Source organism: Herpailurus yagouaroundi, unplaced genomic scaffold, assembly GCF_014898765.1.
Source record: "Herpailurus yagouaroundi ecotype Mexico unplaced genomic scaffold, PumYag 186, whole genome shotgun sequence".
Lineage (NCBI taxonomy): Eukaryota > Metazoa > Chordata > Mammalia > Carnivora > Felidae > Herpailurus > Herpailurus yagouaroundi.
Window position 1 is genome coordinate 44,350,847 of NW_024412417.1, and position 23,706 is coordinate 44,374,552.

Here is a 23,706-nt window from a genome sequence, read left to right on the forward strand (position 1 = left end):
AGGGAGAGGGAGAGGGAGAGGGAGGGAGGGAGAGAGAGAGAGAGAGAAAGAGAAAGAGAGAGAGAGAGAGGCTCTTAAGCAGTCTCCACACTCAGTGCAGAGTCAACGTGGGGCTCTATCTAACAACCCTGGGATCGTGATCCGAGCCGAAATCAAGAGTTAGGTGCTCAACCAAAGAGCCACCCAGGCACCCCTACGTGGACACTGTTATATGAAATATCAATTGGTGTTACATGAAAAGTGGTTTCCATGCTCAATGGAACTTGGAAGAAAGTGAGTTAAGCAGATGTCAAGACTGCAGGAATTCTCGGAGCCTTTGATATAATTATTCCCTCTATGCCACTCCAAAAAGTACAGAGTATCTCTCTACCTTCCCTGATTATGGAATTCTTACTTTGTGGGTTCTCACCTGGACTGATAGATGATAGTATATACTCTTTCAGAAAACGTAACCTAACCAAATGCCCCCCTATGAAAGACAAGGAAACTCTCCCAGCTCTGTAAACCTGAGCAAACTGCTGAAACGTTCTGAACTCTGGTTGCCCCTTTTGCAATCCCCGTCCCACAGAACCAGAAGTGGTGCAACAGAAAACCATGATGAGGAAGCACACAGGAGACACACAGAGCTCATGTTGTCTTTCTTCCCTGAGCGGCAGCCACAGGCTTGGAAGGAATCCATCTGTTTACCTGCCTGGGCTCTGAGCCAAATGTTGGTTCCAGGGACGTTTCACATCTATTTTCCCAGGCTTCAGCAAAAAGAAAGAAAAATGGCCTCTTAACCCCAGCTGACACAGCAATGGGACCTGGGAAGGCCAAGGATGACAGTCGTTCTATCTAATGTAATCTTTTCCTATAGCAATAACAACCAATTGCGTTGCCTTTCTTAAGAGCCGGGTGACGGATGTGACCGATGGACCAGTCACATCATCCTGGGTGATACATTACAGAATAAAGCTATAACAGAAAACTCACATGATCATTTCTGAGCACCATCTGGCTTAAGTGGTTCTTCACAGAAAGGACCAACATCCTGGGAACTTAGGCATCTTTACCTGGGCAAGTCCTGCCCTCCATGGATAGCTGTACTGTTCACTTGCTGGTCAGGTGGCTACAAGTAGTTCCTGAGTGGCTGCTACGTGTCTGTCCCTGGTGTGCGTGTGTGTGCACATGAGTGTGTGTGTGTGTGTGTGTGTGTGAGAGAGAGAGAGAGAGAGAGAGAGAGAGAGAGAGAGGGAAAGGGAGGGAGGGAGAGAGATGGAGAGAGAGATAGCTGCAGAAGCCTTCCAAACAATAGGGCTCTCGTAGAAAGCAAACCAGAAGAAAAGGCAGTGCAAGGTGAACTCCGAATTCCCTGGGGTCTTAGAAACCTGCAGATTCAGGAGTGCTTAGAAGATTTCCTCCCAGATGGCATCAACCCCTCCCATAGGTGTGGCACACACAGGGCATCTCTAGTATTATGGTAGGTCCCACAAAGTCAGATAAGGGACTTCTTACTTGCTTGGCAAACATAATGCACTTTCAAGAAGACACAGGATGAGAAATATAAAACTGGTGCAGCCTTTATGGAAAAGAGTATGGAGGCTCCTCAAATAATTAAAAACAGAACCAACATATAATCCAACAGACCCAGTTCTGGGCATTTATCCAAAGGACATGACACCAGGATCTTTGGGGCACCTGGGTGGCTCAGTTGGTTAAGCATCTGACTTTGGTTCACATCATGATCTCACCACGGTCCATGAGTTCGAGCCCTACATCAGGCTCTGTGCTGACAACTTGAAGCCTGGAGCCTGCTTCAGAGTCTGTGTCTCCCTCTCTTTCTGCCCTTCCCCCACTCATATTCTCTCTCTCTCTCTCTCTCTCTCTCTCTCTCTCTCTCTCTCTCAAAAATAAATGAATAAAACATTGAAAAAAATTTTTAACAAACTTGAAACCAGGATCTTCATTGCCGCATTATTCACAATAGCCAGGAAATGGAAATGACTTCATGGTTCAATGATGGATGAATGGATAAAGGACATGTTGTACATACATACAACGGACTATTATTCAGCCTCAAAAAAAAAAAGAAAGATCCCACCATTTGCAACAGCATGGATAGACCTGGAGGGCATCAATCAGGCTAAGTGAAATGAGCCACAGACAGAAAGACAAATACTGTACCGTCTCACTTATATGTGGGATTGTAAAAAGTCAAGCTCAAAGAAGCAGACAGTAGAGAAGTAGCTGTGCCAGGGGTAAGGAGGTGAGGGAGACAAGGAGATGATGGTCTGAGGGCACCGAATTTCAGCTACGCAAGACAAGCACGTTCAGGACACAGGATCGCACCTGCGGCTAACAATGCAATGTTGTAAGTTTAAAATGTGCGAAGAGGGTAGATCTTATATTCAATGTTCTTACCACACACAAAAAAAAAGAATAAAATTAGAATACGAAAAGGAAAGAGCACAGGAGGAAACTGTAGGAGATGATGGATATGCATGGCCGTGATGGTGGTGATGGTTTCACAGGTATGTACTGATCAGCCCAAACTCATGGAGTTAAATATATTAAATAGGTATGCTTTTTCCCAAGTCAATCATCCTTCGATAACACAGCTCGAAAAAAACCCTCACAAGAAACAGTGTTCCTAAGTAAATAAGTCAGAATGCTAACACACACACACACACACACACACACACACACACACACACACACAAGCACACGCCTAAATAAGCAGAGAACTCTCACATCCAACACTGTACTCAGCCCTGGACATTCTTGAACCAGGTCCGAGAGGACCGGACAGCCTCTCTTCTACCATGTCCCACCTCAGGCGGGACCCACAGCTCTGTCACGTGCACAAAACACTCACCATGGGCCAGACGCCGATCGTCTGACACCTCCACCCGAGGGGGTGGGTGCTCTCTCCTGAAGGGGAGACAAGGGCACGGGAGAGCGGGTCACCTGTCCAAGGTCCAACAACCAGAACAGGGCTGGGACCCACCACTCCGGTCTGCCTCCCGAGTCGCCGCTCTCAGCCACCACGCCACATAGCTTTGAGTGTCTGCTCCCAGTGCAAAGGTAAATAATGCAGATTAAACTGAAGTTTGCGGAGGGGCAGGGTAGTTCAGGTGAATAAGCATCCAACTCTTGATTTGGGGTCATGTTATGATCTCATGGTTAGTGAGTTCGAGTCCTGCATCGGGCTCCACGATGACGGTACAGAACCTGCTTGGGATTCTCTTTCTCCTTCTCTCTCTCTCTCAAATAAATAAACTTAAAAATCAATAAATAAACTGCACCAGTTTGCATTCCCATCAACAGTGCAAGAAGGTTCTCATCTGTCCACATCCTCGTCAGCATCTGTAGTCTCCTGATTTGTTCATTTTAGCCACTCTGACCGGCGTGAGGTGGTATCTCAGTGTGGTTTTGATTTGTATTTCCCTGATGTGATGAGGGAGCACTGGGTGTTGTATGAAAACCAATTTGACGATAAATTATATCAAAAAAAGAAAGAGAAGATAGATAGATAGATAGATAGATAGATAGATAGATAGATAGATAAACTGCAGTTTGTGGACAAATGAGGAAATACTGCCCCCACTCACTGCACAGGAAAACTCAGTGCTGATCCCAGAAGACAACCCCTCAACCACATACTCTTCTCTGGAAGGAAGCCTCTTGGGTCCCTTCTGCTCAACCTTTCCAATGCCCAGGCAAAGCCCCTCACCCTCCACTCACACGCCCCACTTGTCAGAAGCCACCACGACCACCTTGGAAAGTGGCCCAGGAACCACTCGTGATCTGCAGGCCGGTTTCTCAGGAGGATTTTTTCAAGCAGTGCACCAAACTGTTGACCCAGTAACATGGAGCTCCACGGCTAAAAGGGAGTCTGGTGCTGTGGCAGCTGAAGTGTCCCACACTGTTGTGCAGACATTGTTTGATTTAGTTCTGATAGCAATCCTGAAAGTAGGGATTTTTATCTCTGTTCTACGGACAAGAAAACAATGCCACAGAGATGAAGTGGCTCCTGGCTCCAAAGGACAGTGGGCTGGACCTTGACCTTGACCTTGAGCTCAGGGCACAGTGACCTTAAAATTCGGCCCCTTCAGCACATTTGTTTCCCTCCTCTGGCTCTCCAGTCTGCGCTGTCCCCTCTCCAAATGATGCGGGGCCCTGCTGTGCAGCAGTCGAGAAAGAATTCTAGCGACAGCCTCGGTGCAAAAGGGTGCTTTTATTATAGCACGGGGACAGGATCCGTGGGCAGAAAGGGCTGCGTTGTGATTGTGAGGAGGGACTAATTATATACTTTTAAGTTTGAGGGGGTGGGGGAGAGACAAGCTAAGTCTCTAAAGGGACTTCTGCAAGCAAAAGAAGAGTTATAGGATCCTGGGAGGTCTGGCTATTCTCAAGGGAAGGTTGCTTTCAGTCTCTAGCAAGGCATCAGCATTAGGGCCACCATGACTTCCTTGAGGAATGCTCTGCGTGTCTCAGGGATTCATTTATTCAGTGGGCCGCAAGCTGTAAGGAGATTCAAGCTGAGCTACATTCCCCTTGCCTTTGTTCTCCTCATCACAAAGACAGGACCCCCTCGGCACCCACCCAGTCATTCATTCAAAACGTTTCCCTGACCTTCTGATGGGTACAGGGCAGAGGTTCTCAACTGGTGGGCAGTTCCGCCAGCAAGGCCCTGAGGCATTTGGGGTTTTCACAACTGGAGAGGGTCACAGGCAGTCAGTGGGGGGAGACCAGAGATGTGGGCACACGACCTACCACGCGCGGACAGTCCCTCCCACGGCAATCCTGTCGAGGGTGAGAATCTCGGGGACGAGGTGCAAAGAGACCATTAAATACCAAGAAAAACCCTGCACTGTTCTGAGTGTGTTTCGTGTCTTTAACTAAGCGATCTTCAAAAGAGACTGTGAGCCTGGTGGTATTCCCATTCCGTGGAAGAGGAGGGAACGGAAGCCCGCGAGGCTACTCTCATTGTTCGAGGGCTACAGGGCTGGGACTTAGACCCAAAAGTCCAGTTTCAGGGCTGACAGCTGAAACTGTTGTCCTAAGATACTGCCTGTATTCTGTGCTGGCAGCGGGAGCGAGACAGAGCCACAGCACAGACCTGAGAACCGAGGCCAGGGTCGGACTGGGGATGCCACAGGGTGCTGCACGTGGGCAAGGGAGACCCAGGAAGAGCAGACACCCCAGCAGTGGGGCTGACATTATCAGGAAGGGCTCCGGGAGGAGAGAATGTCAAACTTCTGAGTTGACTTCCTCGTGGCATAAGACGATCATGCCCTTGGAACTCCTGTGAATGTAAAATGCGATATTCTGTATGGCAGGAAGCCTCTAAAGGGGCCCCCCTAGGCCTTATCTCCTGGTATCTATGACCTTGTGTCACCCTCCCCCAAGATCACAAAGATTCTGGCTCCCACTCTGCCTGCCCTCTCTTGCTCTCTCTGATAAGGGCTTGCTGCCCCAGGAAGAGGGCCCCATGGCAAGGGCCTGAGGGATCCCCAGCCAACAGAGGACCCTCTGGGAACTGAATCCTGCAGACCACCATTTCAGTGAACTTGAAAGGGGATCACCCTTAAGAGGATGTAGCCCCAGGCAACAGCTTCATTGTACCAAGCAGAGTCCTGAGCCGGATCACCCAGAGCTTAAGCACACAGGCAGATTCACAACCCTGTGAGATCATTAATGTTGTTGTTTTAAGCTGCTGACCTTCGAGGTAATAGGTAACTCATGCAGTGTGCCTCTGGAAGCTTCTCATGTTCTATTTCACATCTTGGCCTCACTGAGTCTGATCCAAATCATCTCAGGGATGACCGGTTCTGCTGGGGCTCCAGTAACCTCCAGTGAGTGGAGTGGAATCTGATCCCGCCTTGCCTGAGCCTCACAACACACTCTCTCGCACCCCTGGGATATTAACCCCATCTGGAACAAACTTCTGTCCAGAACAACAAATACATGATTTCCTCTCTCCCGGCAGCCAGGATGGACAGCCTGAGATACATTTTACACTGCTTCTCAGGCACTGCCCTTGGCACCTGCGGGAATACAAAACCAGAACTGTAAAGATGGCCACCTGGCTGGTGCCCCTAGTGGCTCTATCCTTCCATGCTTTGCTTCCCTGACCCTCTCTCCTCCAACCTAGGATCACAACCTAGTACTGTGTGCACACAACCCTTGCCCCCAGCTCTTCTTTCTGAGTCAGTTAGGCCAGGATGAACAGTGTCTAACACAACAGAGATGCCCAATCCTTGGGAATGATCAAGCCTTCTCTCTCTGCGGCTGGGAGACCCCAACTGTTTCCCTTTTAGTTCGAAAGTTTTACAATTCCAACAATTTTTCCATTGTACGCACAGCCTCTTACCTTCACCAGAGCACACAGCAAAATGGAAGACACAAGCCCTACAATGAGCAGGGTCTGAATTACACCGAGGAAGAGTCCCTCCCAGCTCCCTCTCTCCAGCATCCATAAAGTCTCCCCCTCCCCCTTCTTGTCCTTCACGCCTTGTTGACACTCTCCAGCTTAGATGTGCTCCACCTCACCATCTGTCTCAAATTTCCAAGCCTTTGCTCATCTGCTCTCTCTGTTTTGATGAGCCTCCTATCTTCCAGTTAATTCTTAAGTATTCTTAATAACATACTGTAAGGGTCATTCTATCCAGTAACTTAGGACATCTTCCCCCAAGACACCCCATTTGGCCTACACATTGCTTCGCTGAGATTTCAGAAGTATTTCGAGTATATGTCTGCTTAAATTATTCATTTTTCTCAGGAAACACTGGAAACTGAACTATGACTGGGATGAACACTCTTTCATCTAGTACCCTAGGTGCTTCATCACTTTTTGTCGAATGAATGGATGTGTTGGATAATGGAAGAAGAATGGCAAAAACTAATTTTCCCTTGAACATTTTTTGCTGACAATTTCAACATAAATCTGAAAGCTGTTCACTCCTATGTTGGAAAAGAAAAAATGGAATAAAAACACATACTCTTCTACCATTTCTATATTCAGATGACAGTTGGGTACACACACCATTGGCTCAGTTCAGCAAAGCCAACAATCTGGCCCTACTCCTTGTGCATCTGAGAGCTTGTGAAATCACCAGGTAAACATGCAGAGCAAATCTGGGGAGAGGGTGGCAAGCATTTTTCACATCCCTCCCTTTTCCTTGGCTAGGCCACCCACCTTCACCTCCCAACAACCCACCTCCAATAAGGGCTTTATTTTCAAGAGTGAGCACATAGAACATCCAAAGCTCTATCATCTGAGCAATGTATCTACAGATAAGGGACTTTTAAATACTTGGGAACTACTGAGATAATTTAATGACTGAATACGCTTTAAACCCATTGCGCGCGCGCACACACACACACACACACACACACACACACCAAAGATGGGAAGATCACAACCACCCAAGACAGCTCATTTAGTTTCCAGCTAGGTAATAAATAGATAGGACATGTGATATTTCCTTTCTGAGGATATGTAAACTGGGACAAAGTCACCTAGCCACTGAGTCTCAGTTTCTACATCCATAAAATAGAAACCATAATGGGCCTGCACAGCCTCACACAATGGACAGCAATGATGATTTCAGGAAATAACACTGACAGAGCAAAACTGCGACTCTAAAGAGATTGTTTCTTCCAGTACAGACGGCTTTCCCTGCACCACCTTCCACTCGGGGTACCTGGGCATTCTGCATTCCCCACCTCCAGAAGAGGGCGGGCACCTTGGAACTGCAGACATAAAATAAGAAAAGCCAGTCCCTGGTTGTAAGTTTTGAAACAGACTTTTGAATTTAATGGGAAAGACTGTCATTTGACAGAAAAGATTTTGGACTTTCAAAAGTCCAGGAATTACAAGAAGTTCAGAATGTAATCATTTTTCCCTCTCTCCAACCTAGAAACCAGATAAAGTCTGATGGGATGAGAGCAATTTGAGAGAGACTGGAAGGGGAAGCAGAAATGGCTGCACCCCCGGCTCATTCCCTGCTAAGAGTCCCCAAGCTCCTCCACCCTCAAACCCAGCTGAGCGCTCTTAATATAAAGAAAAAGTGAGAATTTCCAGATGACCTGGAGGAACCTCTGTGCAGAAAGTACCTATGTCCTCATCCCTGGGTTGAGCTTGGTGATGCAGCAGGTTCACAGAGTTCCTCAGGCACCAACTGGTGTCCTGTCAGAAGGACCTCAAAGGCTCAGAGAGCCAAGAGTGGAAGCCCTGGGGTAAGGGACAAGAGGCTGATGACTGAGGATCCCATGGGAAGACATAAACTCTAAGAATGCTGGTGAGGATAGCTGATGGTCAAGGGTGAACCACCCAGTCTCCCACTCTCAGGCTCCATCTCCACCTCTGTGGCTTTCTGCAAGTCCAAAAATTCAATCTCATTGCAGAGTGCAGAGAGATTCTGGATTTTGTTGTTATCTATGGCCAGGAAGCTAACATAGAAATGAGGTTCCACTACAGAAAAACAGCTACCTTTTTGGAAAACCTGAATTGGTGAGCTAGGTCACCATAAGGAAAGGGCCTCACCCAGTTTCTGGCACAGAGCAGGTGTCCAATAAGTAGCAGTTCCCTCCCTGACCTTCACGCAATGCTCCACGGCTCCCAATTTAGCTATCTGTCGTGACGATTACAAAGGATTTAATCACAGAATCTTTGCACAGTGGGTAACTTTCCAGGCCAGCTCTCTCAATATAGAGTTTGGAAATCCCAGGGAGGCCAGGGCACAGCAAGGTAGCATCAGTGACAGGGCTGCGGACCCGGGTCTCTCAAATTTATGCCGACCTCCTTCCACTTCTCATGATACTTCCCAAAGAGCAGAGCCAAAGATGACTTTGCAGGAGATCATAAGTGATCTAAGTGTCTGAAGACAGGACAAGAGGCAGTTAATTAGTGCAAAAAGCTAATTAAGGTGATATGGCCCCAGGGGCAATCCAACTGCTCTCCAGAGTCCAAGAATTAATGACAGTGATACAGTAACTTACTCTAACCCTTCAGCTCCCCGTAGGTCCATCTCCTGAACAATGGCTTCATCTACTTACTCTATCAAGTGCCTCCACTGGTTCTGGAACGTGTGGTCCCCCTTTTTGGCACAACACGCAAGACTCTCTGTTTTGGCCTCAGTGTACTTTCTTAGCCTCACTTCCCACCCAAGTCTTCCAGGGAACCTCTTCCTTCCCTTGGCCACAATATTTTCTGAGCCATACATAGCATTGCATTTTATAAATATTCTTTCTCAGGTGGCTTTTCAAAATATACTTTCTATGCATTGCTACCATGAAACCTTTGCAATGCCAGGTAGCCATAGTCTACTCCACTGATTTGCCTCTTAATTCAAAAGAGTTCTGTCACAAATGCATCCCAAAGCCATGTTGGGCTGACCACATGGTCACCACTATCTTTTTTAACACTCCAAGTATTACCATTAATAATAAGATCTAGCAGCTAGTGAGTGATTATTAAGTTTCCAGGAGCTCTCCAGAGTAGTTTACACTCATGGACAAGTTGATCCTTACAATGACCTTGGAAGTGGGTGAGATTACCTGAAAATTAGGTTTGAAAAAGACTCAAGAGAAGACAAATGATTCAACCCAAGTTCAAAGAGAATAAATGAGAAGCAAAACTAGATTCCAAAGCACATACTCTTAGGCACTGTATTTCACCTACAAGCACTTACTTGCAAACATCAAACGTAGTCATTGAGAAGACAAATATCACTCTGAGCAAGGCCCCATCAATAAGATGTGGGTGTGGAGAGAGTTGGCATAGATCCCATTCTTAAATTCATAAAACTGTTCAGAGAGAATGCAGTCTCACCCCTTGCAGGTGTACTCTCTACAGTGGCCATATTAGAATCCCCATTGTTCATGAAGACTCCACTCGTTGGATCCATTGACATTCCATTTAGAATTGCTCTGAGGCAATGGAGGAGGAAAGATGAACCAAGTCTTATTCACCCTCTTTAGAGTGGTCAGAACACAGGATTAGCATCTGCCAGGCTTGGCTTTCCATCCTGGCTTCACCTCTCACTCAACGTGGACCCTGAGCTTTCTTCACCTGAGTTTTAGCCAACAAATTATTTGAGACACTGTCCCAGGTGCTGAAACCACACATGAGGCTCAGTTTATGCCATCAAAGAATTCATAGGAACTAGATAAGTTTAGTACAATACAGTAAGCTCAGCAAGAAGGAACTTAAGTCTCAAATCATACAACAAAATACTATGTCAAAAGACCAATAATCATATGAAAAATTACTCAATTTCATTTACAATCTTATAAATGTAAACTAAAATCATAAGATGATACTACTTCACACCAGAATGGCCAAGGTGAAAAAGGCAGGCAATACCAAGTGTGTGGGGAGGTACAATATAACTGAAATTGCTATATACTACTGCAGTAAGTCTGATATGACCACTTTGGAAAACTATGTACAGTATGTACTAAAACTGAATATGCAGGCACCCTGTAACAAAGCTATGAATTCTCAATAATATACCCAACAGAAATGCACACATATATATATATATACGTGTGTGTGTGTGTGTGTGTGTGTGTGTGTGTGTGTGTGTATATATATATATATATATAAAACAGATGTAAGAATGTCTGTACCACTTCTTGTAATGCTCCAACAGTGGAGATTATACAGATCTTAGTAGAATGGGTGACTGAATTGTGGTATATTCATACTTTGGACACTGTATGGTAACAAGAATGAGATACCGCTACATACAGAAAGATGGATGAGTTGCACAATGATGTTTGAGTAAAAGAAACGAAACACAAGAGTCATACACTGTATGACCCCATGTCTATAAAGTTCAAGAAGTCAGGACAAGTAACTATACTTGGCAGTGGTGGTGGGTAGTAATTGGAAAAACCACAAAGGGTATTCATAGGAATGTGGATGATCTTGTTTCTTGATTTGGGTACTGGTGAAACTAGATTTTTGACTTTGAGAAACTCCATTGAGATTATACAAATGTGTGTTTCAATTAGATTTTTTCTTTAAGTTTCTTCCATGACACTGATGTGTTGAGATATGTCTTTTACCTTGATTTTTCCAAAAGTCATATGTTTTATCCTGAAACAAAAACTACATTTCAAAGCCTTGACCCATGAGACAAGAATTATAACATTTACCTTCAAAAGGGGATATGATAATTAAATTGGGAAACATGCACCAACAAGTTACAGGCACAGGAAATGCTTGCATTGAGTGAGTGCATCCTATCAATGCTATTACTTCAATGGGCTCCATAGTTTAGAAAACTAGGTAGCAATATCTACTAAAACTGGACTTACGAAGATCCTGTAACACAGCTATGCCAATCTAGTTGTACAATGTAGAATGTTTCGACAGGTTTTATACCATTCCCTGGTAATTTCCCATCTTTCAATCTCTATTGCCTTGATGTACTTCTCATTCTTGCTATAATAAACCCCTTATGCATCCCAAACTCAACCCATTATGTTGCTGCAACTGGTCTCAACTTAGGTGTTCTGTTTTCTTGCAATTCCCAGCTCATCAACCCGTTAATGTCCACACACACACCACAAGCAACCTCCTTAAAGTCCTCTCCCACTTTTTAACTCCCATACTTTGCTCCTCCAAAAACAGTAACAGCATTACTATCATCCTCAGTTGTCATTTATTGGGTATCGATCATGTGTCACGCTCTGGGACACATGCCTTATATACATTAACTTATAATCCAATCTATCCCTTAAACAATATGGATACATCATTGAATAGTTTTATTTTTTTTTTAATTTTTTTCAACGTTTTTTATTTATTTTTTGGGACAGAGAGAGACAGAGCATGAACGGGGGAGGGGCAGAGAGAGAGGGAGACACAGAATGGGAAACAGGCTCCAGGCTCCGAGCCATCAGCCCAGAGCCTGACGCGGGGCTCGAACTCACGGACCGCGAGATCGTGACCTGGCTGAAGTCGGACGCTTAACCGACTGCGCCACCCAGGCGCCCCATCATTGAATAGTTTTAAAATAAACAAATTATGAAACAAATTAGCAAGGACCAAGGAAATTAGGCATCATTATCCCAGTTTTTAAATGAGGACACAGAGGCTCCAGGTGAGTAAGTAATACATCTTTCTTACAAAACTGGGAGCAAGAGGAGCTGGGGTTCAAACCAGGTCTGGTGGGTTGCCACACCAAATGTTCTATCCCAAACTAGCTCAGCCTGCCACTGAAGACTGACTGACAGATTTTCAGCATAGTGAGTCCAGACATAAGGCTGTCTCTCATGATAACCCAATCATGATTTGTCCATTTACAGTCAGGGAAACTGAGGTGGAGGTCTATTTCAGTGCCTAGATCTTTGTATCATGCTTTACGCGATAGAGGAATCTTAAAACTGGAGTGGTATGTATGCAGTGTCATTTGTAGCAGCCAAACAATCCACCTGTGTTACTTACTTTATCTTAAGAGGACAGAGAATGTTCTCCTCAATTTAAAGATGTGTTAACGGGGGCTCAGAGTGGCTGTGCAGCAGTGGGACCTGGGCTTAGAACCATCAACCTTAACGATTTTATGTCAGGCTCTCTCCCGCACAAACCCACCTTCCTAAAGATTCAGATGTCAGTGAGTCCTAGCAGGGATCTCTGCCAATTCCATAACAAAGGGCTAATGGGGTCACGCTTTTCTTTTAAATTGTCAATATTTTTAGGTTTACTTTTGTTCCTGCTGTTTCGAATACAGGCTTCCATTTAACCTTCAAAACCTAATTCAAATATCTCATTCTCTCAGAAGTCTTCTCAGATCTTGTACTCCCTTATTTCCTTCAAAAAACTGTCCCCAAAGGCCTACAATGTAAGTGTCAGTAGCCAAGGTACAGAGGCTTCGATGGTGCATAAAAAGCCACCTCCCTGTTCTTCCAGTGCTTATGTTTTTAAGGGGGGCTCGCACGCATGGCTCTCAAATGCAATTTCCAACTGCAGTAAATGCTACGAGCGAAAAGTACAGGGGGCTTTCAAACCAGATTGTGGGGCACTGGATCTAGTCTCGGAGGTCAGGGAAGACATCCTCGGGCAGACTTAATATTCTGGTATGACCTGTACTTACTTGGCTGCACTGTAATAACCCCCCTAAGTGTTTCCACAATAGTCTGTGAGTAACGCAAGGACGGTACCATGTCTCATTCAGGCCTCAAGCCCATGTCCTAGAAGCCTTGGGTGGCCCATTGTAGGTGGCTAAGGGATCTCTGTCATCCTCAGCAGTACAGCTGCTACCCTTGTGGCCACCACCGTCAGTGGAGAAAAATGTAGGGAGCGTGTGAGTGAGCAGAAGCCCCGTGTGATAACCTCTACTCAAGGGCACCTTCTTGGCACCTACAGAAAGAAAACAGCACCTTGTTGATGGCAAAGGAATGGGAAAGCCGACTAGCTCCCACTTCTCTGAGAGGCTAATTTGCTCTCGGTACCTCCTCCCCAGCCTCTTTCACAAGCTTGGAGCAGCAGCAGCTTTCTGATAATGACTATCCACAAGTCCCACACCGTGATTGTGGTTTGCATTAAGCCTGGTCAAAACATCAGCTTATGAGGCGGGTGTGGATGCAGAGGTGTCACCCAGCCCAGAGCAGAGATCAAAGATGCCATCTTGGCACCAGAGAAAATCTGCTCATAGGTACTTCAACTTTCAGAGCTGGGTATTTTACATCTGGAAGGCTCCTTTCAGAAATCCTCTCCAATCAGCACAAACGACAAAGAAACTGATTGAGGTCTGGGAAGATCAATTCAGGACCAAGAGCAAGCAAGGGACAAAACTGACTCCTGGGCCCCAGCTTTGCAGGTTTTAGATGCAACAGTCCTCTCACTATGCCCAGTTCTTGCATCATTTTTTTTCTCCTAGTACTTTGTAGACTTATTGCATACATTTCTTTTAATTTTTTTAAACATTTATTCATTTTTGAGAGTGAGAGAGACAGAGCATGAGCAGGGGAGGGGCAGAGAGAGAGGGAGACACAGAATTGGAAGCAGGCTCCAGGCTCCGAGCTCTCTGCACAGAGCCTGACGCAGGGCTCGAACTCACAAACCGTGAGATCATGACCTGAGCCGAAGTTGGATGATCAATCGACTGAGCCACCCAGGCGCCCCTGCATACATTTTTTTTTAAGTTGTGGTTAAGAACACTGAACATGAGACCAACCCTCTTGACAAACGTCTAAGTGCACAATACACATCGTTAACTACAGGCACAACATTGTGCAGTAGATCTCTAGAATGTATTCCTCTTACGTAACTGAAACTTTATACAGCCGCGGCGCCCGAAGCATGAAATTCCACCTAAAGTAGCACTTCCTAGAGAGGAAGGTTCACACGGACTGCAGATTTCGTGTAAAGTTTTCACTACTGCATTCAGTCCCTCCAGTGCCTTCGCTGCGCCCCCTCTGCCCTGTGCTGCCCTGGTTTCCATTTCCATCGGCACCGATAAGAGCAGTCGCCACTTGCTGATCACCTGCAAGCCACGCCCACTCAGACACCTGCACACACACCACCCGGAATGCTCAGAAGCACTCCACAAGGACGTGTGGCATGTGTGTTGGATACCTACTGATGCATAACAAGATCACCCTGGAACCCGCTGACTTAAAAGCGACGATTTTATTTGCTTCCCACTCAATGGATCAGGCATTAGAGCAGAGCCCAGCTCTGACTCCACACCCAGCCAGGGAGCTCTCAGTTGGGGTTGGAAGATGCAAAATGGTGCCTGGCCTCTCTGGACGTGGCGTCTCTCTCCTGCTGGGCGGTCAGGGTTCAAGTGGGCGCCAGTCTCCAAGAGAGAACGTTCTAGAAGGTGAGAATGGAAGCTGCGGATCTCTTCAGGCTTGGAAGGTCAACAGCAGCATTTCAACCACATCCTGTTTGTCAGGTCAGTGAGAGGGCTGGCCCAGATTCCAAGGGACGCGAAAGAGATGCTGCTGGTAGAAACACCTTGCAAAAGGCAGTGTGGGATGGGAGGTATCATTACAGGCATCTTTGGAGTGTAACAGTTAGGACCGTGTTCTCTGCAATCAGACATCTTGGTTCCACCATCAGCTGTGCGTCCATGGACAAAGCCCACCTCTCTGAGTCTCACATTCCTCACCTCTAAAATGGGAATAATAGCATCTGCCTCATCAGCTTTCGTAAGGGAATAAATAAAATAATGTCTAAAATGAGCTTCACGCCATGTCCCCCACACAACAAATCTCTACAAACAGTTGCTGTTTTTAGAGTGATCTTATAATTTATCATCCAATTCAGGACACTTTTGAGAGTGAAAGAGGGAGGGGCTGCTTTGTGTAATTATGTGGACACAACAGGTACACACGGGATTTATATGCACCTCCAGCTACTATCACCGTCAATCTTTAAAAATAGGCAAAATCCAACTCAAACCGAAATGAGAAGAGATTAATGAGCTCCCCCAAGTTCATTCACTCACTCACACGCTCCCTCACACATCTGGGGAGCTCCTCCATGCCAGGCGCCGAATAAGAGAAAATGTGTCCCTGCCATGTTGAAACTTACACTCCAGTAACAGAGAAACTACATCATCAAACAGGTAAATAATTAGTTTCCTGTAATGTGGCTCTTCATCAGGTGAACCAGGGTAAAGGAGGAGAAAAATGCACTAGTGGGCACAGCTGTACCTGAAACAGATAATTCTTCCTCGATGGCTGAAATCAGTGGTCCACAGACTGTGACCCGGGGGCCTGGGCTGCTGTCTGCCTGTCCTGATAAAAATGTGTCACTGAAAGACAGCCGCACCCGTTCATTTACATATTCTTTTATGGCTGCTTTTAAGCATCAGGCGCTGGCCACAGGTCACATGGCCTGCAAATCATAAAATATTTCCTATCGAGCCCTTCAGAGAAAAAATTTGCCCATCTCTGGCTTAAGCAACGCAGCCATGTAAGAAATGCATTACCATCCCTTCACTGTCACTGAAGATTCAGAGGAAGAGGGCACCATGTGTCCCGGTCACTTTTGTCATGATGCTCTTGGGCTCCTCCCAACGTCCCATTCTCGGGCTTCGAAGTTACAGCTTTATCCAAGACTAGATCCCCTTAGGTTTTCAGGGCGGCTCCACATAGTCCACAACATCAGAAAGAAAAGACACCAGTCTTAAGAGTGCCTCTCTTAAGGGGCGCCTGGGTGGCGCAGTCGGTTGAGCGTCCGACTTCAGCCAGGTCACGATCTCGCGGTCCGGGAGTTGGAGCCCCGCGTCGGACTCTGGGCCGATGGCTCGGAGCTTGGAGCCTGTTTCCGATTCTGTGTCTCCCTCTCTCTCTGCCCCTCCCCCGTTCATGCTCTGTCTCTCTCTCTGTCCCAAAAATAAATAATCGTTGAAAAAAAAATTAAAAAAAAAAAAAAAGAGTGCCTCTCTTGGGAGGAAAAAAAGCAATCCTTCCCTGAGATCCCCAAAATGTCCCTCAGTGGCTCACCTTCCAAAACAGAGTCTCCTTGTCCTCTCTGAATCAGGCACTGGAACGGGAAGGGGACCAATATACTGGACTCACATCAATGGCAACAATCCCTAGGGCTGGGGGTGGGATTCCTCTCCCCTAAATCATTTTTGGAGGGGTACGCACTTAAAACCTGGGGGCACAGCACAGGCAGGGGAGAGGACATTAGACACCAGCGACGTCTGATGTGAAGAGTGACTGTGGTCAGCACAAGGGTCATAGGTACCTTTACAAAGAGTGTTCAGAGAAGGACTCATAGGACATGAGCTCCAAACACAGCCCTGAGCAGGACGGGGAGCAGGGCTTGGAAAGATCTTGTGAAAGAACTTCCAGGTACAGGGAATTGTCGCTATTCAAAATCCTTCTCTCAAAATCCTTCTTAAGCCAGGTCCAAAGCCTGCGTGGTCTCCACTGCTCCAAGTTGTCTGCAGAAACTGCTTTTCTTCAGTTTCAGCCTCTCATCCCATGGTCTTCCTCAGTCTTTGATCGTATCCCGCAAACCTGAGTGACCTCCTGTTTAGCCCTTCTCCCCAGCCAATCTTGGTAATTTTCTCATTCTACTCGGTATGCACTCAGGGGTGGACCCGTTTTGCCTTCTCGTCTCCTCTTAGGGTGTGAATCCTTAAGGTCAGTGACCGATTCAGACCCATACTACTCAGCAAGAGCGCACAGTACATTCTTGGCGAACATCCACTGAATCAGACACCTGAGGACAGATCTGTGGTTCTGCTTGTTTTAGTCTACTGGGGACGGAGGGCCCCCCGAAGACTTAACTTCCTTGAAACAGTCCAGGTACCCTATCAAAAGGCACAGAGAAGAGAAAAACAACAGAATGGTATCCATCCGAGCATCAGTTCCTGGGAGACTCTGATGGGGAGAAGTAGTACAAAGTGAGAACAGTGAGGCAAGAGACAGGAAATAGTGTGCTATATGTGGACAGCAAAGGGCGGAGGGCACACGCGGGGCATGTGTCTTCGTGGGTGCACACGGAATATGCCACAATAAAATTAGGTATGATTTTTCCAGTGATGAAGGGCCAATGAAGAACAAACACAATTTGCTGTCTACCTATTTTATTTCAGGAATTGTGTAAGCTACTTCATATACACTTAATCCTCATCAAAAAAAGACTGTTATATAGCAGGAATCTCTATTTCATAGATGATGAAATTCATGCCCAGCAAGGTGAGGTGGCAGAGAGTCACATGGTGAGAAAATGGCAAATGCCCAAGCGGGTGACCTTTCCTCTCAGCCACACAGTTGACCAGTGCTTTAAGAATTTACTTCAGCAAGAAGAGAGAGAATATGTCTGCTGGAGAGGAAGAGATATTAGGTTGGGACACCCATTATGAGCTGTTGCAATAATCCATGGCAGAAAGGATGAAGTCTGGCTCTAGGCACTGTTACCAGAAATCAACCATACCTGGAAACGAAGCAGGTGCAGAGAGGCGAACAGGTGCAGACGATGCAAAGGCACCCCCTTGGGGAAGTGGGCTATGAGGAGACAATACCTTCTCTGCTTGTGCCCCGTCACCAAATCAAAGTATCAGCAAAGCCGCCCTTGGGACTCTTTGCTCTAACTGCGGGCACACATTCTAAGCTTAGATAAGCTTTAGTCACAAGGACGAAATATTATTAGTTTAGCTGTGTTTCAGCTCCAGCTCTCACTATGAATCATGTGTGCATGAATCATAATCACCGCTCTTCATATTTTAGAAGCAAATGTACAATTTTTCTTACCCAAGGAAAAAAATTAATTGCTGTCTAAATATGAATCTAATGTTGTTTCTGAAGCTCTTGGATTTATTCAATTCTGAGCCTTCGTTTTCTTTGGGAGTAAAAATAATCAGGAAAGCTTAAAAAAAAGAGAGGCGACATATGGAGTGTCTGCCCTGCCCATGACTCTGCTCTATGCTTTTCAAAGTCAAGGTAGATGTGAGTGTTCCCATTTCATAGATGAGGAACCTGAAACTTACATAAGCAATCTATTGGCCCTGGATAACACAGCTAGTAACAAAGAGAACCTTGGGGCTCCAATTAAGGTGAGTTAGATGCCAAATCTCATGCTTCTGATGCTCCCTCCCTGTCTTACAGGTGAAAGCGTGAAAAAACGGTATCAGAGTGACTCCACGTTACGGTGCCTTTTTGAACATTCAAAACTGTCCGCACCGTGGCTATAACATTTGCTGTCTACCATCATCTTAGGACACTGTCTTAGCAGTTAGGAGGCTAACTATCTCTGAACCTGTCAACTCGGTATGAACTGGGGACACCAACCAAACCTGGTTCTTCGGTAATATGCAATGCATGGTTCAAGTAAGTGGGGGGTCTACACCTGTAAAGTGGAACCACTGAATGGTGGCACCAGACTGGGGCCCTCTCAACTCCAGGACAAGCCCCAAGCAGTCTCACTGCCTGCCTCCAACCACAAGGCTGGGGCAGCACATCCCGCTCTTCCCCCTGGAGCTTCTGATCTTCCCAGTCTGAAGCCAGGCGCCAGGGTCCACACTCGGCATCCCACTGACGCCTCTTAACCACTTGGCAAGTTTAGAGTATTACCTTCATTGGATGAGGTGTGCTGTTTTACTACGTGGTGTCAGCGCTGTATTCAAATACCATAATAATACTATTATATTACTTATTAAATGCAAGAACAAATAGTAAATACTATTTTTAGAAAACAGTAACGATATCCAAAAATAGTTCATGTATAAAGTTTTGGAAGTTTTCACGTATTTTCAACTATACTGTGTCAAGTTTCCCTGAGAATTAAATAAATAAATCCCACAAATGAACCAAAACACATATTTGAAGGCCACCAACTACCCTCTGGTCTGCTCTCAAAACAATCTTTCTAAATTGCAGCTTTGCTCCTGTCACTCCTTTGTTTAAAAACAAAGTTTCTAGGGGCGCCTGGGTGGCTCAGTTGGTTAAGCATCCGACTTCGGCTCAGGTCACGATCTCACTGTCCGTGAGTTCGAGCCCCGCGTCGGGCTCTGTGCTGACAGCTCAGAGCCTGGAGCCTGTTTCAGATTCTGTGTCTCCCTCTCTCTCCGACTCTCCCCCGTTCATGCTCTGTCTCTCTCTGTCTCAAAAATAAATAAATGTTAAAAAAAAAATTAAAAAATAAATAAATAAATAAAAACAAAGTTTCTGTTGAGCGTCCAACTTCGGCTCAGGTCATGATCTCACGGTTCGTGGGTAAAAGCCCCATATTGGGCTCTGTGCTGACAGCTCTGAGCCTGGAGCCTGCTTCGGATTCTGTCTCTCTCTCTCTCTCTGCACTTCCCCTGCTTGCTCTCTCTTTCTCTCTCTCTCTCTCAAAAATAAATAAACATTAAAAAAAAAAAAAAACAAGGGGAGACTTCAAATCTGATCCCCAGTGGAACTGGAGTAAGCCACTCCAGTCATCAGCTGCAGGCCAGGGCTCTGGATTCAGCAGATATTTCAAAACCACCTCGTTAGCTCTGCCATGCTGCCCAGAGCTATCTCAACCTCCTAATACCCTGCATTCCCTGGCCTTGGGGCCACAGCATCTGTGACAATCTATGTGCCCTACTGGCCTGCGGGGGGCGGGGTTGGAGTGATCCCACTTTGAAACAACCATTAAAGTGCCACTAAAGGGTACATCCAGAGCCCTCCACCTTTGCACACGGAGCATTTACTTCCAGGCTTATCTTAGATGTGACAGTTGGGCCCTGGAGAGGGTCACCATGGAACTAAGCAGTGTCCCCGGTGATTTGATGATGAGAAAACCTGGATTCACAAGAAGAGAAGTCCATGGGGCGCAATGTGGCAGGAACATGTATCTACCTCTGGGCACTTTTGCCATTTCCCTGGAAAACCCCCCCGCACTGTCCTTCCCACCACGTGTGGTCAGGGTTAACTCAGGGGAGCCTCGGCAGCGCGTCGTGGAGAAATGGCTCACTCCACACAAACGCTGGTGGAAATGTATCCATCTGAGCTGGACAGCAGGGATTAAAGTGCCTGCCGGTTCTGCCAGTGAACACCACGCCTGAGTCCGGGCTTCTGTGAAATACAGGGCAGTCCGGTCTGTGCTCCCAGCACATCCCCCTGCGTCAAAGACCGAGGCACAGGAGCGGATCTGGGCTTCATAAACAATTCTACGAACAAAGTGGCAACGAGAACGCAAAGGCACACCACTGGGCTTATCTCTGGGCGAGGCCGTCTGTAAAGGTGAGCGTGCCCAGGCTGGGATGGGCACAATGGGACTATGCTCTTGTATTTTGCTGGTACCACCAGGTTGGAAAACCACAGCAGTCTCCAAATGGAAACCTGGCAACCATGTGTCCACCGTGAACAGAAAATCCTTACGTAGCATGTCAACCTAGGTGGGCATATTCCATTCAGACTGATTTGGCCATCAGATCTGATTAGAATGTGACTTTTTAAGCAGTGTGAGAAGGGCAGGGAACTGTCTTGAAGTTAAACAAGCTGCTGACAATTTTTAAGGGCTAGGCAACCTTGGAAAATTCCTTTAATCTTTCAAGTCTTAGTTTCTTGCTCTGTGAAATAGAGGTGGGAACCTGCTCATAGGGTTTTCATGAGAATACCATTTGGCCACATGTCTGCCATGGTGTCTGCTCACTGCAGCTGCTCGAGAGAATGGCAGTCTCCTTCCTTTTGCCTTTGGACGGCTGAGTGCTGAATATCAGCACTGGCAAACGGGACGATATAGAGTGGAAGAAAGTCCAAGTGCCTTGGCTCTCTTTTGCATGGCCTCCCATCTGACCTCAACTAACCTCTGCTCTCGTGTCCTCTAATGGCCAATACTGAGCCCCCATTGCCAGTGGGTCTGTGATGAGCTGCTACTTCTGACGAGAATGTGTATGTTTCCCAGGAGTTTAGAAATGGGGAGAAGGGTAATATTTAGTAATGATATTGGTAGAGAATATAGGAATATCTATAGGAATACAGAAAATACAGAGAAGAATATAGGAATCTGACAAACTTGAGTCAAAATCCCAGCTCCTGCAGGCGCCTGGGTGGCTGAGTCAGTTAAGTATCTGACTTCAGCTCAGGTCATGAACTCATGGTTTGTGGGTTCGAGCCCCGTGTCAGGCTCTGGGCTGACAGCTCGGAGCCTGGAGCCTGCTTTGGATTCTGTGTTTCCTTCTCTTTTTGCCCCCTAGCTCATAATCAATCAATCTCTCTCTCTCTCTCTCTCTCTCAAAAATAAGTAAAATAAGCATTTTTTTTTTAAACTCCCAGCTCTGACACTTGCTAGCTGGAGAACCCACAGCAAGTGGAACTGCCTCCATTTCCTGGGCTATAAAGCAAAAATAAGACCCACCACACAGCAGCCTAAGCCGAAGGGAAGATCTGCCTCACAGGGCACCAGGAGGAAACAATGCCCTCCTGCACCCCAAGTGCCAGCCAGCATGCCTGACTTATCAGCCCAAATACTCTCACACAAGCACGGTACTCATGAATCCCTGATATTGTCATCAGTATTATTCTGAAAAGCAATGAAACTGGGCAGTACGGTTGCTGTGCTCAGGCTGAATTCACCTGTTCTCAGAACCTCTTGATTTGACAAAAGAACGTATTTGTGTGTCAGTCCGCTCACCTGTGAAAAACATCGCAAGTACAAAAACAGTCATCTTCTTTGTCTGGGAAATCTGCTCATTTTAATTAATCTAAAAGGTTTCTAGCAATTCGTGTTTGCTAAGCACTTTGACATCCTAAGAATAAGAGGCAATTTAAATGCAAAGTTTTACTATAACATCTTTTTATGATTATTACTCAAGGGGTTCTCAAGTGAAAAGGCATTCCTAGAATTCCCAGTCTCTCACTTAGGCGACAGCACTACACCATCTAGTTGAGGGCCAGGGTCCTGTGGACTCCCTCTGCTTCCTTAGCAAGAATGTGGAGTAAAGCTGGAAAATATAGCGGAAGACAGGAAAAAGAAAGGGAATTTGAGTGCCTTCGAATATCAGCTAAGTCAAGTTCAAGTTCACTTTGCACTCCTTTTATTGACTCACTGTTTCCTATTTATATGGCTTTTACCATGAAGGCAGGGGGCCATGCCTATAAAAGACTATAGTCTTTTGGCCCAAAAGACCAGAGGACAGAATTCAGGACAACGTCAACGTCTGTGAAGGGAGGCAGAAATCTACGAGGGAAAGAAACAGAGAAGGGAACCACACACTCTGTACATATTTTCTGTCCAAATCCCAGGCTGAACCTCAAACTATGCCTGCATAGAGCAGACTCCAAGAAGCCTAACTAAAGATAAAATAACTACCCAAGATTTAAACTCCTGCCCAAAAGGCAGAGATTGCAATCTGAGTTTAAGCAAGTTAACTGCCCACTACAACAAAGAAGGCAACAAGTGACGACAGGAACACTAACACTCATTGGAAGAAAATTATAGAATCTTGAGTCTCCACAGCACAACATTCACAATATCCAGGAAAGAGTCCAAAGTGAGTTTAACAGGACAACAAACAGGAAAATGTGACCTATTCTTAAAAAAAAAAAAAAAGGATAATCAATGGAGACTGACCCCAAGATGACACAGATACCAGAATTAGCAAACATTATGACTAAACTCAATGACATAAAGGAAAATATGCTTGCAATCAATGAAAATTAGCTACGTATGAAAACGAATACTACTTGGCAATGAGAAAGAATGAAATCTGGCCATTTGTAGCAACACTGATGGAACTGGAGAGTGTTATGCTAAGTGAAATAAGTCACACAGAGAAAGACAGATACCATATGTTTCACTCATAATGTGGATCTTGAGAAACTTAACAGAAGACCATGGGAGAGGGGATGGAAAAAAAAGTTACAGAGAGGGAAGGAGGCAAACCATAAGAGACTCTTAAATACTGAGAAGAAATTGAGGGCTGACGGGGGGTGGGAAAGAGGGGGAAATGGGTGATGGACATTGAGGAGGGCACCTGTTGGGATGGGCACAGGGTGTTGTATGGAAACCAATTTGACAATAAATTACATTTTAAAAAAAGAAAGAGGGGCGCCTGGGTGGCGCAGTCGGTTAAGCGTCCGACTTCAGCCAGGTCACGATCTCGCGGTCCGTGAGTTCGAGCCCCGCGTCGGGCTCTGGGCTGATGGCTCAGAGCCTGGAGCCTGTTTCCGATTCTGTGTCTCCCTCTCTCTCTGCCCCTCCCCCGTTCATGCTCTGTCTCTCTCTGTCCCAAAAATAAATAAACGTTGAAAAAAAATTTAAAAAAAAAAAAAAAG

General features: G+C 46.1%; 1 protein-coding gene across 4 annotated transcripts in view; it reads right to left on the bottom strand.

The window, feature by feature from the left end:
* Positions 1-23,706, bottom strand: part of FAM135B (family with sequence similarity 135 member B) — a 289,972-nt gene that overhangs the window by 216,154 nt on the left and 50,112 nt on the right. Inside the window, exon 1 of one of the 4 annotated variants that reach the window (XM_040494487.1) lies at positions 9,678-9,804. The exons of the other annotated variants lie outside the window; for them this stretch is intronic. The gene's annotated coding sequence lies outside the window, so the exon portion shown is untranslated. Of the gene's footprint in view, positions 1-9,677; positions 9,805-23,706 lie in introns of those variants that run through there. 4 annotated transcript variants of the gene reach the window in all.